Raw genomic sequence first — 16,684 nt, forward strand, 5'->3', positions numbered from 1 at the left:
TAGAAGCTGAGATAATACGTGAATTGCATTCTGTCTGAATGAAAACGTTTATTGTCGGAAAAAATACATGTAGTCTTAGACACAACCAAGAAAGATTTCGTAATACACAATAGTTAATAACGATTGCCATTGATGACATTTTTAGCTGTTTGTATTTGTACATGGTGGTTTCTTCTGCCGGTATGTTGTGATCACTAGCCTTTTTAGAAGCATGAAATGGCCTAAAACAGTCCCACATTTGGTGTTTAGAGTAGAGTTTCGGAATTATCTGTTTACGATTTTTTTTTTGGGGGGGGGGTGGCAGTTAACATGAAAATGGTTTTATTCAGCGTGATTCACTAGCCTTATTCCACTCGCCTCTGAATGACTTCTCTCTTTTTCCAAAATTCGTCTTCTTCAAAATGTAGATTAATGATCATATGGAGAATTAAATTTTTCTTAAGACTTCAGTTGTTTAATTGCATTTTTCGATTGATTAGTTGTCTTCACTAGCGAAATGCCTAATTGATAAAAGCAAAATTTTTCGAAAATTTTAATTTTAATTATAAAATAGTGTTTTAAACTTAATGTAAAAATGTATAATTTTAGAGATTATTTTAAAAAGATAATGTTGGCTCAATACCCTAAATGAATTATACAGTGATCCTTGGCGGGTAATGGATGGCAATGCTGTAGCCAATGAAGTTCTAACTGAGGCTCGGTTATTGCTGTTACCCTCCTGCCATGATCAGAGCTTTAATAGCTCAATAATACCTTATCCCTACACTGTCCTCTACAGATAACGGGGAAGATGAAAAGCATTCTTGCTTCGCCCCTTTAAGTCAGTCCTTATAAGGACTATATAAGAGCCTAACCTACAAGCACATATATGATCTGACGTCCATCTGTGGACTGAAAATCACTATAGAACCATTAAGGAAAAGGGCTTCAACAGGGCAATGCCATAGATTTCAGAAGTTTGGTCACGCCCAGAAAATGTGTAAGGCTGAATTTAAATGCTTAAAATGTGGGGTTAGCCACCCAACAAATACATGCTCTAAGCCAAAATCCGCTCCGGCGAAATGTGCCAACTGTGGCGGTCCTCACACTGCTAACTACAGAGGATGTGCGCACAATCCAAGAAATAGAAAACCAGAAGAAGGAACATATTCTTTCTCTCTGAGCACACCTACGTCAGAGACTACTTCACAGCCTCCTATAGATCAACATAAAGGATCAGAAACCCATCTGCTGAAATCTGAGGCCCCTAAAAGAACAACTCAGAAACAACCGTCTAGGCCATTTGCGGTGTAACTCGCCTTAAACAGACATCATTGGAACAGCTAACATCACATCCAAATCTGACAGCTATCATTACCTCTTCCTTGGCAAATATGCTGTTGGATTTTAGCAGATCCAACCCCTCACCATGCTCTACAAATAGATTTCTAAAGGACACACAAGTTATTATCTCAGCGCTCACTCATGAACAGAAATAAAATAAAACCAGATTCTTTACAGATCGTAGCATGGAATGCGAACAGATTAAGAGTATCTTTGGGCGAACTCCGGGAGTTCGCCCAAAGGCGTCAGCCAGATATACTCTTGATAAATGAAACCCATCTCCGACCATCAGATAATCCCAAAATAAATGGATACCAGATGTACAGAACTGACAGTTTATCCTGCAGAGGAGGCAGAACTGCTATTTACATTAAAAATTACATCAATCATGACCCTATAAATATTCCATCCACCATTAATCTTGAGATTACAGGCATAGAAATTTCCAAGTGCACGGTGGTCAAACTAAAGATTTCCGCAGCATATAATCCTCCGCAAAAGACATTACTGTTTTCAGATCTGAATGCTGTACTGATCAACAGAGAGCCTGTCATCATGGCTGGCGACTTAACCTCCAAGCATCCTCTCTGGAATAGCCGTTCCACAAATAAAAATGGTCACATCCTCGCTAACTACTCTGGATCCAACAATGAGGTTGTGGCAGGCCCCATAGCACCTACCCATCACAACACGTACGGTCGGGTTGATGTACTAGACATTACTATCCTACAGAATGTAAGACTCCAGTACAGTGTAGTAACTCTAAATGATCTTTCATCTGACCACAATCCCATTCTATTAAAGCTGGGAAACCAGGATAACCTATCTCCTCCCCTCGACTCATATATACCTTGTGATAAGCTATCCAAACTATTCCCAAAATATATCGGTCCTGTACCATTGATTAAAGGCACAGAGGAAATTGAAACAGCTATAAAGGATCTAACTAAACAAATCAACACTGCCGTTGCAGCAGTAACTATTTCCAGAACTATCCTTAGATCTAACCACTTGCTAGAAGATATTATGAACTTGATCAGAGAAAAGAACAGAGCAAGAAAAAGATATCACAACACGCGAGCACCTCAAGATAAAAGAATCTTGAACAGATTCAACCCTGCAGTATAAAGATACTCTCACGCACAGAAATCAAATTTGGGAAGGAAAATTGAATTTTATCTCTACTGACAATCACTCCATATTGAATCTTATCAAAAACATTAAGTATAAAAACAAACCTCTTCCTCCTCTCCAAACATATACTGGCCTTATTCATACCGACGCAGACAAATCCGAGGCAATAGTAACATCTCTAGAAAAGCAATGCAAACCTCATATGACCATCTCTCGACTTCAATCACATGTACAAGGTTTATCGACATGTCATATCTTCGCTCAATCTTTCTGTCAAATGCACTAGTTTCAAATTGCATCCACAGTCACACTGTAGAATTATACGACATAATCAAGAAGCTTAAAAACAAAAAGGCTCATGGACCTGATGGAATCACAAACAGGGTGATAAAATTACTACCCCACACAGCTATTGTGCATCTGACTAACATTATAAACTCCATCTTACACTACAAGTATTTTTATTCGCACTTGAAAATAGCAGATGTAATCCCCAGTCCATAAACCAGGAAAAGAATCCGCGATCACCTCAAAACTACAGACCAATTAGCCTCATCTCCAACCTAGGTAAACTTGCCGAGAAAGTCATTATCACTAGACTCCAAGGACTAGTGTACAAATTAAACATTCTTCCTGAGGAGCAATTTGAATTCCGACAATTTCACAGTACTACCAACACGTATACAGATTGGTAGAATATGTTACCACGGATTAACTGGTGTCAATGCACTGGGGCTGTTTTCATTGACATAGCCAGTGCATTCGACAAAGTCTGGCACTACGGCTTGCTATATAAAATGATAACATCTGGAATACCATTGGAAGTGGTTCATCTGATCAGATCATACCTCTATGATAGGAGCATGCAAGTTAAGTTAAATGGCACACTCTTCATACAAAAACCTGGTGTCCCATAAGGATCACTACTGGCACCAACTCTTTTCTCCATTTATATGTGTGATATTCCGCACAACCCACTGTCTTCTATCAAGGCTTTGTATGCGAATGATACAGCCATACTAGCCAGATCTTTAAAACCGCACCTAGCAATCAAATGACTGCATGAAAATCTATTGATAATTGAACAATATTTGACCAAATGGCTACTCAAAATAAATCCTCAGAAAAGCGTAGCCGTACTGTTCACCAGAAGATCAATGCTTCCTACTGGACAAGTTCTCCTGCTTAACACAGAAATCCCTTGGCAGTCTGATATCAAATATATTGGCATATTGTTAGACAGAAAATTGACTTTCAGCTCCCATATCAAGTCTCAATGTTTAAAGACATCAAAAATCATTGCACAGCTCTCTCCTCTAATAAACAGAAGCAGGAAATTGAACACCAGAATCAAACTACTTATATATAAATTGATGATTCGTCCTATACTCATTGCTTCTCCGGCTTGGAGTCATACTGCTAATACTAATACCCTCAAACTACAACGTGTGCAAAATAAATGTCTCAGAATAATCCTGAACGCACCATGGTTCATACGCACTGTGCAACTTCACCGTGACACAAAAGTCCCCTATATTTATACCTTCATGCAGACTATAGCAACTAAGTTCTTTTCAATAGCATCTGTGCATCCTAATAATCTAATTCAACTTGCTGCAATTATGACGCAACAAATTACACCAAGTACAAAGACCAAAGCTATTTTAAACTGCAACCTCAATGATTAATCCACAGGTCCACTCATGGTGAGCAACAGGCTCATTAATATTTTCCCTCTCACAGTTTTCCTCATCAGACAGCGGGGAATATGAAAAGCATCTGCTTCACCCTTTAAGCCAATAAAGTTGAAAGTTGAAAGTAGATTATCGTGGAGTTGGATAAAGCCAAACAGAAAGGTTTGGTCATAAATATTTCAGGAAAGAATGGGATATATTCTCATTCAATGGAGAGAAGGGGAAAAAAACAGTGCTCGTTCTGACGTCGGTCGTATATACTCACGAGTTGTAGTACTAATTTCGGTATCCGTGGGTAGCGCACCATATTGTTTCGTAGATGGATAATAACTACATGTTTTTAAATCCACTAACTATTCAGATTGAAAATCACACAGACAGGTAGGACGGAAGCTTACACAACGTTTTTTTTAACATTAGCTTACTTCGTTGGTAAACAAATCCTAAATATTTGAAAATATCTCTATCCAGTGCATTCACTGTGTAATTTTGTTGACTGTGTTTAAAAATAGAATTCAAGTTTATAAATCATTATCCTTCCTGTTTTACTTATGTGTAGTAATCGACAAATTAGTAAGATTGGAGCTATTTCGTGTAACCACACAGTCTTGTTTTGGTTGGAGTATAATAAAATTGTATGTTTCGGGGAGCGGAAATTAGATACGTCAAAGGATGCCAAAATGTTAATGGTCGGGAGAGTTAAAATTATTGAGAACATGGAAACGAAAAAAAAACAAAAACTATTCCAGAAGAGGTCAGACTCGGCATTCCTTGAATGGACGTCAGTAAAGCAAATTCAGACTTTTCACATGTAAAGAGAATTATTGAAAGTAAAATATTGAAAAATATATTCATATTCAAATCATGTCTAATTACTAAAATAAAATGTAAAAAATATTCCACTGTTAAAGTTAATACAAACTTACATAAGCGTTTCACAGAAAATGGATAGAAATTGTCCATTTACAGAAAATTCTTTAATTCATTTTTACTCATCATAAAAGGCAATGAAGAGCAGCTAGGTAACTTTTCCTCTCCCTCCAAATCCAACTATCGTGTTTCTAGGATCTCTTCATCACGGTATTACATATTTACCATATTCACCACGAAAACATGCGATGCATATTTTCATATTACATTACTGTACTAATATGAAAAAGATTTACAACATAGCAAAAAAAAAAAAAAAAAAAGAAAAAGAAAGAAAAGAAAAGAGAAGAAAACGTTTAGATAAAATAAAGAGTTCTGAAATGAATATTGACTGAATATATGCTTCAATTTTGGGCATGTTCTGCATCGACCTTTATAAAGTCTGGTAATATCTTCTTTGATCCTAGATCGAGCAGAAAGTCAGTTATAGATTCAATTCTACCTGGGAATTAGAAATTATTCTAGGTGTTTCATGGCCGTTTTCCAAAGTTTGTAGATCACTGGTGCAGATGAATTAGAATTTTTTTTGTAATTCTTTTGTTTAGTTTCTCGATTTTGTTTTTAAAAATTGTATTGCATATTCCGCATTATTTTAGAGCAATACCAGTAAGATGAGATACACTAGCGGTAGTGGCAAAGCGAGGCGAGAACAGATGAGTAGTTGTGTGCCACAAGGTTCAGTGCTGGGACAATTGCTGTTTAATTTCTACATAAATGATTTTGGAAATAAATTGAAAAGAAATACTCAGTTGTTTGCTAATGATGCAAAATTAGGTAGAGTAATAGTTAATCAAGGCGATGTGGAAAGTTTGCAGGAATATTTAAATAAGCTGTCAGTATGGACAAAATTTAATAGGTGTCAGTTTAATGTCGAGAAATGTCAAGTTATACATTTTGGGATAAATAGATAACAAGCTGATGGCAATGTACTCCAGGAAATAGATGAAGAAATGATTTAGGGGTGTGGTAGACAGACAGTTAAAGTTTAGAGGACATGTTGCTAAGGTTGCTAAATTATCCCATAAGATTACTTGGCTATTGAAGAATACATTAGCAAATGGAGATACGAAAGTTGTAATTCCTCTTTATGAGGCTTTGATACGGCAACATCTAGATTACTGTACTCAGATCTGGTCTCCTGGGTTTCTTTGGGACGAAGAAGTGGTGGAGAGGATTCAGAAGTGACCAACTTCTCCAATCCACCGTTGCTGTGGATTACAGAAGTTGGTTGATAGGAGAAATTTTTATAGGTAGATGCAGGGGAAATGTTTCAGGATATAGCTATAGGAATAAGAACAAGGGGTCAACCGTGGAAGTTGAATAAATGTGTGATCAGTAGGGGTGTGAGGACTAGATTTTTTGCTTCAAGTGTGTTGAATGGGTGGAATGGGTTGCCAGAGTCAGTTGTGAGTGTTTTTTTCTGTTAATGGGTTCAAGGAGAGATATGATGGATTTTGTCGATAGACTGAGTCTCCCGCGATGAATCTTCGAACTCATTAGAGGTGACCGTATAATAATAATAATAATAATAATAATAATACGTTGTCCCATCCCATTAGAGAATCAAGAGTAAATCAGAATTTAAGTCATTACCTATGGAATATCTTGAAGAGAGTACTACACGGATTGTTGAATGAAGTTGAGAAACGAAGAGCATTGTCTTCAACAAATCCATGAATACAACATCAAGAAAAAGAGAGAGAGAGAGAGAGAGAGAGAGAGAGAGAGAGAGAGAGAGAGAGAGAGAGAGAGAGAGAGAGAGAGATTGATGTATAGCAGAAAGAGCGTGGTTAATAGAAACGAACTGCTAGGGTGTCTGGAGAAATCTGAAGGGAGGAAGCCATCCACCGTGACACTCGACGAACAACCAGAGATGAAGTTCGGATTTCAATCAAAAACTACAGAATGGAGATCACAACTTGGTAGCTTGTTCAGAAGTCCCCATGCAAGACGCTATCGAATGTCTTTGAAATAACCAGAACTAATTCGTGGGTTTTTCCAGATTTTTCCATGACCTGTGTCCAAAGGTGGTTAAGGTTAGCGACTTAGTGTTCTATATAACGAGAATGGCGGAATCCATATTTGATAAAGTGATGATTATAGCAATCAAGCGTGATGACTGATTTTCTCCATCACATTTGAGAGTACTGACGTGGGAAGAATGGGATGGCAGTTTGATGTCTGACTTGACTTTCATTTCCCTTCTTTTTACGTGCAGGCAGGATATTTCCATGCCGTTGAGTTGATGCCAGTTGCATATTACAGCTTATATAGGCGACACAGGATGGGTGTTTCTGGAACACACGTTTTGACTACAACCTGTGAGATACCATCAGGACGAGGAATCTTATTAGTATCAAGATAAATTAAGATTTTTCTGATATCTTTATGGTGAAAGATCATATGAGGCATGTATCTGGAAGCTTGTGGTAGTGCAAAAGGTTATTTGCCATATGTCATCTATAGATATATGGATGTCTGTTCTTTTGACGTTTCCATGGTACCATAAACGTGTGCGAGGTGGAAACAATGAAGTGCAGAACGTAAACCCTACAGCTTTGGAGAGGGACCAGAAGTCTACTTTCCAATTGTTGATAGTTTTTTACACTTATTTCAGGCTACACTGTAAGCGGAGCGTGTTCAAACACTATAAGCGGAGCGAGTTGATTTGAAGCATTGAACGTATGGTGAATTTTTATCATGGACTCCAGTGGCACATTCTAAGCAACCCAAAGCTTTGTAAGGAGGATTATACGTAGGCTGTTCAGTAAGTAATAAGACTACATTTATACAGAAAACAGATTACCTTTAATCGTCATCATTTACATGGTCTTTTTCGAAGTAACTACCGTGAGATGCGATGCATTTGTCCCAACGTTGCGTCCACTTCTTAAACACATGTGAGAGTCCGTTTTTTGAGAGTTCTCTCAAAACCGCCTCCGCAGCTTTCACACTTGCTTTGTTGCTTTCGAAATGGCAGCCTCTTAGTGGTTTCTTGAGTTGAGGCAACAGCCATGGTGCGAGATCAGGAGTGTATGGAGGGTGTGGTAGGATATCTGCGTTGTTCTTCTGCAAAACGTCCACTACACAACCAGCAATATGTGGCTTTGCATTATCGTGGTGCAATAAGAAGCCATTCTTCAGCAATGGACGCTTCCTTTTGACGTTCTTGATGATAATCGCTGCTGTGTTGATCATTGTCTCTGTGATGGACGTTGAAGGTCTTCCCTCACGTTCAAGATCTTCCACATTTTGCTTTCCTTCCTTAAAAGTTTTATGCCAGCGAAAAACACTTGCCCTCGACATTGCTTCATCGTGGAAAGCTTCGCGTATCATGTTAAAAGTGTCCGATGCCGATTTTTGCAAACGCACACAAAATTTAATCTCATAACGCTGTTCCAAGGACGCGTCCATTTCGAAGACTGATCGCGCCTCAGAGTCGCGCCGATGAGCAGTTGCGTTTAGTCACGTGACACTCTGGCACATCAGCCCGTATACGCCATCTATCAACCTCTTTTGTTAATACATACAGCAACATTTCTTTATTCCACAGAAATTAATATTGTGATGAGTGGTTTCGCCACAGTAAAATTAGTCTTATTACTTATTGAACAGCCCACGTATAAGTTATTAGATCAGCGCAGCTATTTGATCAGGAGTGCGAAAACAGTAATCTAACCATGAAAACGCTGACAAAAAATAAATAATTCTGATCATTCTGTCAAAACTGTGGACCTTGCTTTAAGCAGCTCTGCTACGAAATACATCCTGGATGTCTGTTCCACTCTTCTGGCAACGCTGACCATAATCTTATCCAAGTTATCTTTCCTATATATTGTTCTCCTCCCAGCCAATCTCAGATGCATCCATATATATCATTACGATTGCCTGGTAGTATCAGTAGAAAAGAGAACTCAGATAAGATATGATCAAAGGTCGATCTGGTGTTCTGATTTGTAGGATAACTAAGAAAATTCTAATGATTTCCCTGATGTTTCATCACTTATGTCATGCGATGTAAATAAAAGAAAATTTTAAACTAGCAGGAGCTGGAAAGTGTCCATCCAATTTACATTCATAAATGATGCAAATGAATAAATTATATTCTTTAATTTATTTTTACTAAAAACACATTATAATTATTGTCAAGGCAGTTTAGAAATATGGATAGTACTAATGATCTCGTTGAAATCAGTAAAGCTTCCTACAATCATATGTAACTCATAATTCTTAAACACGTCGCTTTTACGGAAATATTCTCCTGTTTGTTTGTTTGCACAGAGGTTATTATAAGCTGTGAACTTCTTAGAACTTATTTTCTTGTCCGGTTGAAATCTATAAATCGCATATCACCTTGGGTAGAAAGAGAGAGAGAGAGAGAGAGAGATTGATGTCCAAAATGGAATATGTGATGGAGAAATTCTCAACAACTAATTCTGATCACAAATGGTGTGTTCGGTTCATTAAAATATGCACATCACCAGTAATCAGATTTTTCATGAAGTGTCACTTAAAAAAATAATCTTTTTGTAGTTATTGTCGATTACTGAATCTTGTATGTTTATTGTCTGGCTGCTCACTAACACCATGATGTTTAGCATTTTAAAATTGTGTAATTACCTAAATCATCTGAATCTATTTGCATCCAAATAAAATAATTTAAGACGTCAAAACATTTTTTTTGGTATTTGTTCGAGGTAATTAAATTGATTCCTATATTAAACAATAAATGGTTATATTTGCAAAACTCTCATAGATCGAAACATATTTAAATGTTTTAAATACTTCTCATACAGTATTTAATATTCTGCATATCAATGAACACTCCAAAATGTCTAATGCTTGAAAAAAAAGTAATTTAACTTTATAAAAATCGATAAGCATCATCATTATCAAATTCCTGCCATGTACCCTCAAGGGGTGTACAGGATATGATAGTACTACATGAAAAAAATTACATCATTGCTAACTTCCTACCTACAACTTTCCTCCAAATCAGTCTGTTACTTGTCAAGACTCCAACATTATCAGATCTTATATTTCTATCGTCTAAGGCACTTTGTACCGTATCAATCCACCTATATATTGGTCTTCCTCTGGGTCGTTTTGCTGCCAACCTGGAAGAGAACACTTGTTTTGCTAATCTTTCCTCGCCCATTCTGTTTAAGTGACCATTCCTTACCACCTGACATTAGCTCTGCTAACGCATTCCTGGATGCTGACAATGTCAAGTTCTTTCCTAATATCCTCGTTTTTAATATGATATTGCCATTGATGCCATCTGTTCACACCTATAATCTTTCTCAGGACTCCCATATCTGCGGTCTCTAGTCTTTGGTCAAGTGTTTTACTTCTGACCCAGCTCTCAGATTCATAAGTTAAAACTGGTTTGAACACTGTCTTGTATACAGCTAATTTAGTGTTCCGACTAATTTCTCTCTTATTCCATGTGAGTTTATTCAATTGAATTCCTACCATACCAGCTTTGCTGATTCTGTTGTCTATTTCTATATTTAATTTACCATCTTCAGTAAAAATCGTGCCTGAGTAGCTGAAATGTTTTACTTGTTCCACAGGTTCTCCATTCAGAACACAGTTGACATTTTCAATGATTCTGCCTATTTTCATTGTCTTTGTCGTTTTATTGCTGACTTTCATACCATATCTATTACAACAGTTATTCAATTTAGTCAGAGAATCTTGCTGACTTGTAGCGGATTTATTTAGAAGTATAACATCATCCGCATAAAGCAAAGAGCTGACATTAACATCTCCAATTTTGATATCATGTTTAATACCACTTTCCTTCATAATGTGATCCATATAGATTATGAATAACAGAGGGGATAATGTAAATCCTTGTCTCACACCTGATGTAATATTAAACCATCTTCCTGTACTTCCTTCAATTCTAACTGCTGACTTACAACTCAAATTAAGACTAAGTATTACTTGGTATAATGCCCCATTGACAACCACATAACTGTAGCGTATTGAATAGCTTTTCTCTTGGCACCTTGTCATATGCCCTTTCCAAATCGAGAAAACTTAAATACAGATCTTTGTTATATTCTCATGCTTTCTCGACTATTTGTCGTAAAGTGAAGATCTAATCCTGACAGCCTCTATTTGGCTGAATCCAGCTTGTTTTTCACCCAGCTTTTCTTCCACAATTCTTCTCAACCGTTTCTCAAGTATACTTGCATAGATCTTGCCAGGAACACTCAGTAGGGAAATACCTCTGTAATTCTCACATTCAGTTTTATTTCCCTTTTTATATATGGGTACTATGAGAGCTCTACTCCAATCATCGGGAATTCGTCCCTCTGTCCAGGCTTTCTGAACTATGCAGTGCAGCCACTGTAAGACTTTTATACCACCATACTTCAGCATTTCTGGTCGAATATCATCTACTCCTGCTGCGTTTCCACATTTCAAGCCTTTGATGGCTTTTTTCTACTTCAAGCGGATATGTAATCCTGAAGGCATGCCTGGTCAGTATTTTTACCACTGTGCTATCATCACTTCTTGTTTCATTTAGCAGTTTTTCAAAGTACTTACTCCGAAAAAGATATACTTCAAGTCTATCTTTTTCTCCCGTTTTAATGTCACCTTCATCATCTCTAACTCCTTTTACAGTACTCTTTGCTCCATTCCTAAGCTTCTTCTACAACCTCCAGAATATTTTGCCACCTTCCTGATGTTTATTTTCTATGTTCTTGCCAAAGTCCTCCTATTTCTTTTTATTTAGCTAGTTTTACTCAGTATTTAGCATTCTTGCATTTGTCTCTGTATTCTCTAAGAGCACAAGCTGACTTATTTGCCAGGAACTTTTGATATGTTTTCTTCTTTTCCTTCACTGCCTCTTTAACTTCCTGTGTCCACCATGGGGTGGTAATTTTTCTATCTTTGCAGACAACTTCACCACATGCCTCTCTAGCTGAATCGATCAGGGCTTTCTTCAAGGCTTACCACTGAATCTCCAAGGTTTGATTCCTGTTCTCAAACTCTTTCATTTTTTCTTCAATAATCTTTGTGTATTTTAGTCTACAGTTCAAATCTGAGAGCTGCTCAACTTTTATTCGCTTTAAAACTTTCTTACATGTCATTCTTTTCAATATGAAATTCAATTTTATCCTGCTCAAGACTAAATAGTGATCACTTCCAATTTCAAATCCTCTGTACACTCTGGTGTCCTGCACCAGGGAGAAAACATCACTATCAACAATAACATAGTCAATGAGAGTTTTCTTATTCCTTGCCTCTTCTCCCCATGTGAATTTGTGCGCATTTTTATGTTGGAACATGGTGTTAGTAATTACCAATCCATGTCCTGAGCAGAAACCCAACAGATATTTGCCATTATTAGCTTTGCTCTTTTCTCCAAATTTTCCCAAAATATTTTTGTATGTCTCACAATAATTTCCTGCTCTGCTATTTAGATTCCCAACAAGGACCAATTTTTCCGATAAGCAATATACGTATCGATCAGCAATCGATAAGCAATATACTTATTTTAATTCCAGTAGTGTGTTTTGGTCGCTTTTTATAATTTGATAAATTTTACTATTTTATAAAAGCCTTTAAAATATAGATTAAATCGAAACCGATAACAGAAGTATCATTTTCGTCATCAAATTCCTGACATACACCCTGAAGGGGTGTACCAGAATATGATAGTACTACATGAGAAACATCATTACAACCTTCCCATAAAGAGTTTTCCTCAAAATCAATTTATCTGTCGAGACTCCAACATTATCAAATTCACTTTTTACTGTATCAATCCACCTATATCTTGGTCTTCTTCAGGGTTTTTTTCCTGCTAACCTGGCAGAGAACACTTGCTTTACTAATCTTTCCTCTCCCATTCAATGTCAATGATGAGCAAACAATGGTTTGATGCAAAAGGTAACTGGTTAATGTCACCTTTCTCATTTAATTAAAAAAAAAATTCTTAATTATAGTCCTTATAAGGACTGGCTTAAAGGGGCGAAGCAAGAATGCTTTTCATCTTCCCCGTTATCTGTAGAGGACAGTGTAGGGATGAGGTGTTATTGAGCTATTAAGCTCTGATCATGGCAGGAAGGTAACAGCAATAGCCGATCCTCAGTTAGAACTTCATTGGCTAGAGCACTGCCATTCATTACCCTCCAAGAGTATTAATCATCGCTTGCACCAAAAATTGGAATTCTTAATTATTAATCACATATCGTCTAATATATTGCATTTTAGATAGACATAAAAATGTGTACTTAAATCTTATTTTTTAATAAAAAATAATATTACATATATTTAAAAAATTAATACAAGTTGTAAAGTTATTAAATATTAATAAAATATTAATAAAATTTAATAATCTAATTAAATTAATTTATGAATTTATTTTTAATTTATTAATTTATTAATTTTATTTATTAATATAAATTATTATATCAATCATGATGATATTAATAATATAAAATAAATTTATTAATTTATAGTTTATTAATTATATTAATATAATTAGTCTACCTGTGTAGCTAAGTGGATGTTCCGTGTGCATACCACGGCGCTTGGCCGCAGGAAGGAAGACTTGATTTCGAGTCTAGTCGGTGACTAGAGGAAATTTTTCTATGCTTTTTTCGACCGGTTCCCGAGATAGTCGATCTCTTGCACGGCCAAGCGGGTTTTTTCTCCCGGAAACTCAGGTTTTTCATCCCGTAAACTCAAGAAAATCGACTGTAGAACCTACATTATTTCAGACATTAAAATTTTGAGTGTTAGGATTCGGGAACAGGAGATGACGACACTTGTTGAGCCGTCACTCTTCACTGCGTGCCGCTTAATTAGTGATAGCCTTGGACCAGCTATCTCTGATTGGGTACCAGTGGAGATTGAACTGGCCACTCAGTCTCGAAAAGTTAGGGCTAAAAACGGCCTCGCCTACTCCCTATATATATATATATACGGGAATAAAAAGGCGTTAGCTGATTTTTTTTTAAATTAGTCTACTTAATTTATGATTATATTTTCAGAATACTCAGAATCCCCTATTTTCTTTTATAATTTCAATTTTTGATATTGATTTTTCAAAATTCATCATGGTTTTTACTCTAACATAAAAGAATTGACAACATGAAAAACAAAATTGGAATATTTCAAAAATCTCATTAAAAGGCTTAGTTAAAACAAAAGAGCAAAACAATACAAAACTCCCAATATTTATTTTATTTAATATTTATTTAAACTTTTATCCACCGAACTTAGTTCAAATGACAAATCTCACCATCCACCACTAACAGTTGATCATGCTTCCGTAAATCTTGCTTCCTAACCGTCTCTTCTCCCTCTTCGCTGCACAATTTTGAGTGTTATTATTTAAATCTTTAAACTTAATTTAATCCCACCACCCACCGCTGATAATTCAGTTTGTCACTACTAATTCTACAATTTCCTACTAATTCTGTCACAAGTGTCACAAGTGGGGTTGTATTTTGTCCGTTGAACTTCTTTCAACGTACAAATCCCAGGAGACAGAGAATGGCAGGAATAAATATCGTTTAATGGAGTAGCAAATTATCTCGTAAAATTTGTTGCCCATGTTATGTGTATTTCTCTGGTTTGTGTATATTTCGCTCCCTTTTCCAAGAAATTTCTTTTGTTTACCGAGACTCAGTATACATAACATCCGATCATTATCGGAATTATCCACACTTTACAGAATCCTACATTCATCAGTTTTTTTTTTTTTTTTTAGTATCGGCGGTTCTTCTGTCTAATCAATCTCACATATGCAGGTATTTTGTTGTAGGTCAAGAACGTCTTTTAATACCCAGAATATTCATTTTTATTCAGGAATGGATATTTTTTACTGTTTGTTGTTTCCGAAGATGAGAATAAAAATGTCTCTATATATCGTTAAAAATCTTTGCAACCTCAACAGATGCACAAGAAAAAGAAAAACAATTTGCATTTTTCTCCTAACATCCACTTTCAAATTTTAAGTTCCAGAAAACATGCATAACAACTGTTTGTAATATACACAGTAATATCGGATACGAAAAGCGCTCAACTCATGACAAGTGACAATGTTCAATTGGATTGAATTGAAGCAATAACCAATCCCAGACGCTAGGTGCTGAGTGAGATCAAAATTTCAGCTCTCCCGGCACCGCCTTCTCAGCGGTTTAAAAATATTAGATAGCTAAAACTTTGAGCAGCTTCACCCTCTATACATTTTTTCAAAAGGCACAAAGGTGTATGCATTTCGAAAACACACCCAGGCTATTAACGGGAATGTGACGCAATATTTACGAGTCGAAAAGTGCCCTTTTGATGAAGCCCTAATGCTTTATTATCCTCGTGAAGAGGATATTATATATACAGGGTGTTCGGGATAAATTTGACAGTTTCGTAAGGAAAAAGAAAATCTTCTTTGTATCTATTAAATTTAATGAATTGACAAAAAAACATTACAGGCAGAGTTAATTACAATACTATCAACAAGATTTACTCAAAATAACCACCATTAGCATCGATCACAGCTTCAATTCTGCTTCGGAACCTCGAACAAGCTGATGCTACAGTCTCCCTGGGAAGGGCCGCAAAAACTGTTTTAATTTTATCCATTAACTGGGCTTTTGTATTACTGGAAGTGCGATTGGTGTCTTTTTCAACTGCGCCCCATACAAAATAATCCATGGGGTTAAGGTCTGGGGAGTTTGGAGGCCAAACATTTGGACTGGTGAAGTCGTAGAAATTTTCAGACAACCATTTTTGACTTTTCCCAGAGGTGTGGCAAGGGGCCGAATCCTGCTGCAATACATACGGCCTACCATTGGCTACCCTTGTTATCCAGGGCTTGACTACAGTTAGCAACTCCACGAACAAAGCCCGAATTCCAATGCCAGGGTTCTTCAACACCTGTTCCTGCAGATTTGCGAGGAATTCTGCTGTACGAAAGCAATCAGATCGTCTGCTAGGGATCTTTCTTCTTGCTACATCCTCGTAGTCAATATTGCAAGTCTCTAGTTCATGCCTGATTGTTTTTACTGTATTCAGGGAGCATTGGGCAGCAGTCGTAATATCCTTATTTTGATGGCGGGCACGAATCATCATGATACAAGTTATTCTCTTCCATGATTCAGGTGGGTTCCAGCTATCCATCCTTTCTGACATCTTGTATATGAATGAAGAAGGGTCCAAACTTTTAATATATATATATATATATATATATAACCTTCAGTGCTTTTCAAATATGAAGATGAGTTTCATACGGTGGTGTAAGAAGGTTTTTTTCTCTTGCAAACCATCCAGAAGAACACACATAATATACAGACATACGATACTACGAAATAAGGATTAACCACCTGTCCTACACCGTCGGATCTGGTTTCAAAGTCTGCATGGTATGGTATAGATTTACTCGTAAGTGTAAAACATGAAAGAAGAAAAACTTTACGATTTCTTTATTTTATGGTTTTATCGTTCGTTTCTCTTTATTATTTATTTCTTTATATGTTCTTGTAATGGCAATTTATATTCAATTTATAAAGACTTAGAATGTCTATAAGAAGAAGATTTATCAAAGCTACATGATGCTACTAAAAGTCACTAAACAT

Source organism: Typopeltis vanoorti, chromosome 11, assembly GCF_054136105.1.
Source record: "Typopeltis vanoorti isolate ZY-2024b chromosome 11, IOZ_Tvanoo_1.0, whole genome shotgun sequence".
Classification (NCBI taxonomy): Eukaryota; Metazoa; Arthropoda; class Arachnida; order Uropygi; family Thelyphonidae; genus Typopeltis; species Typopeltis vanoorti.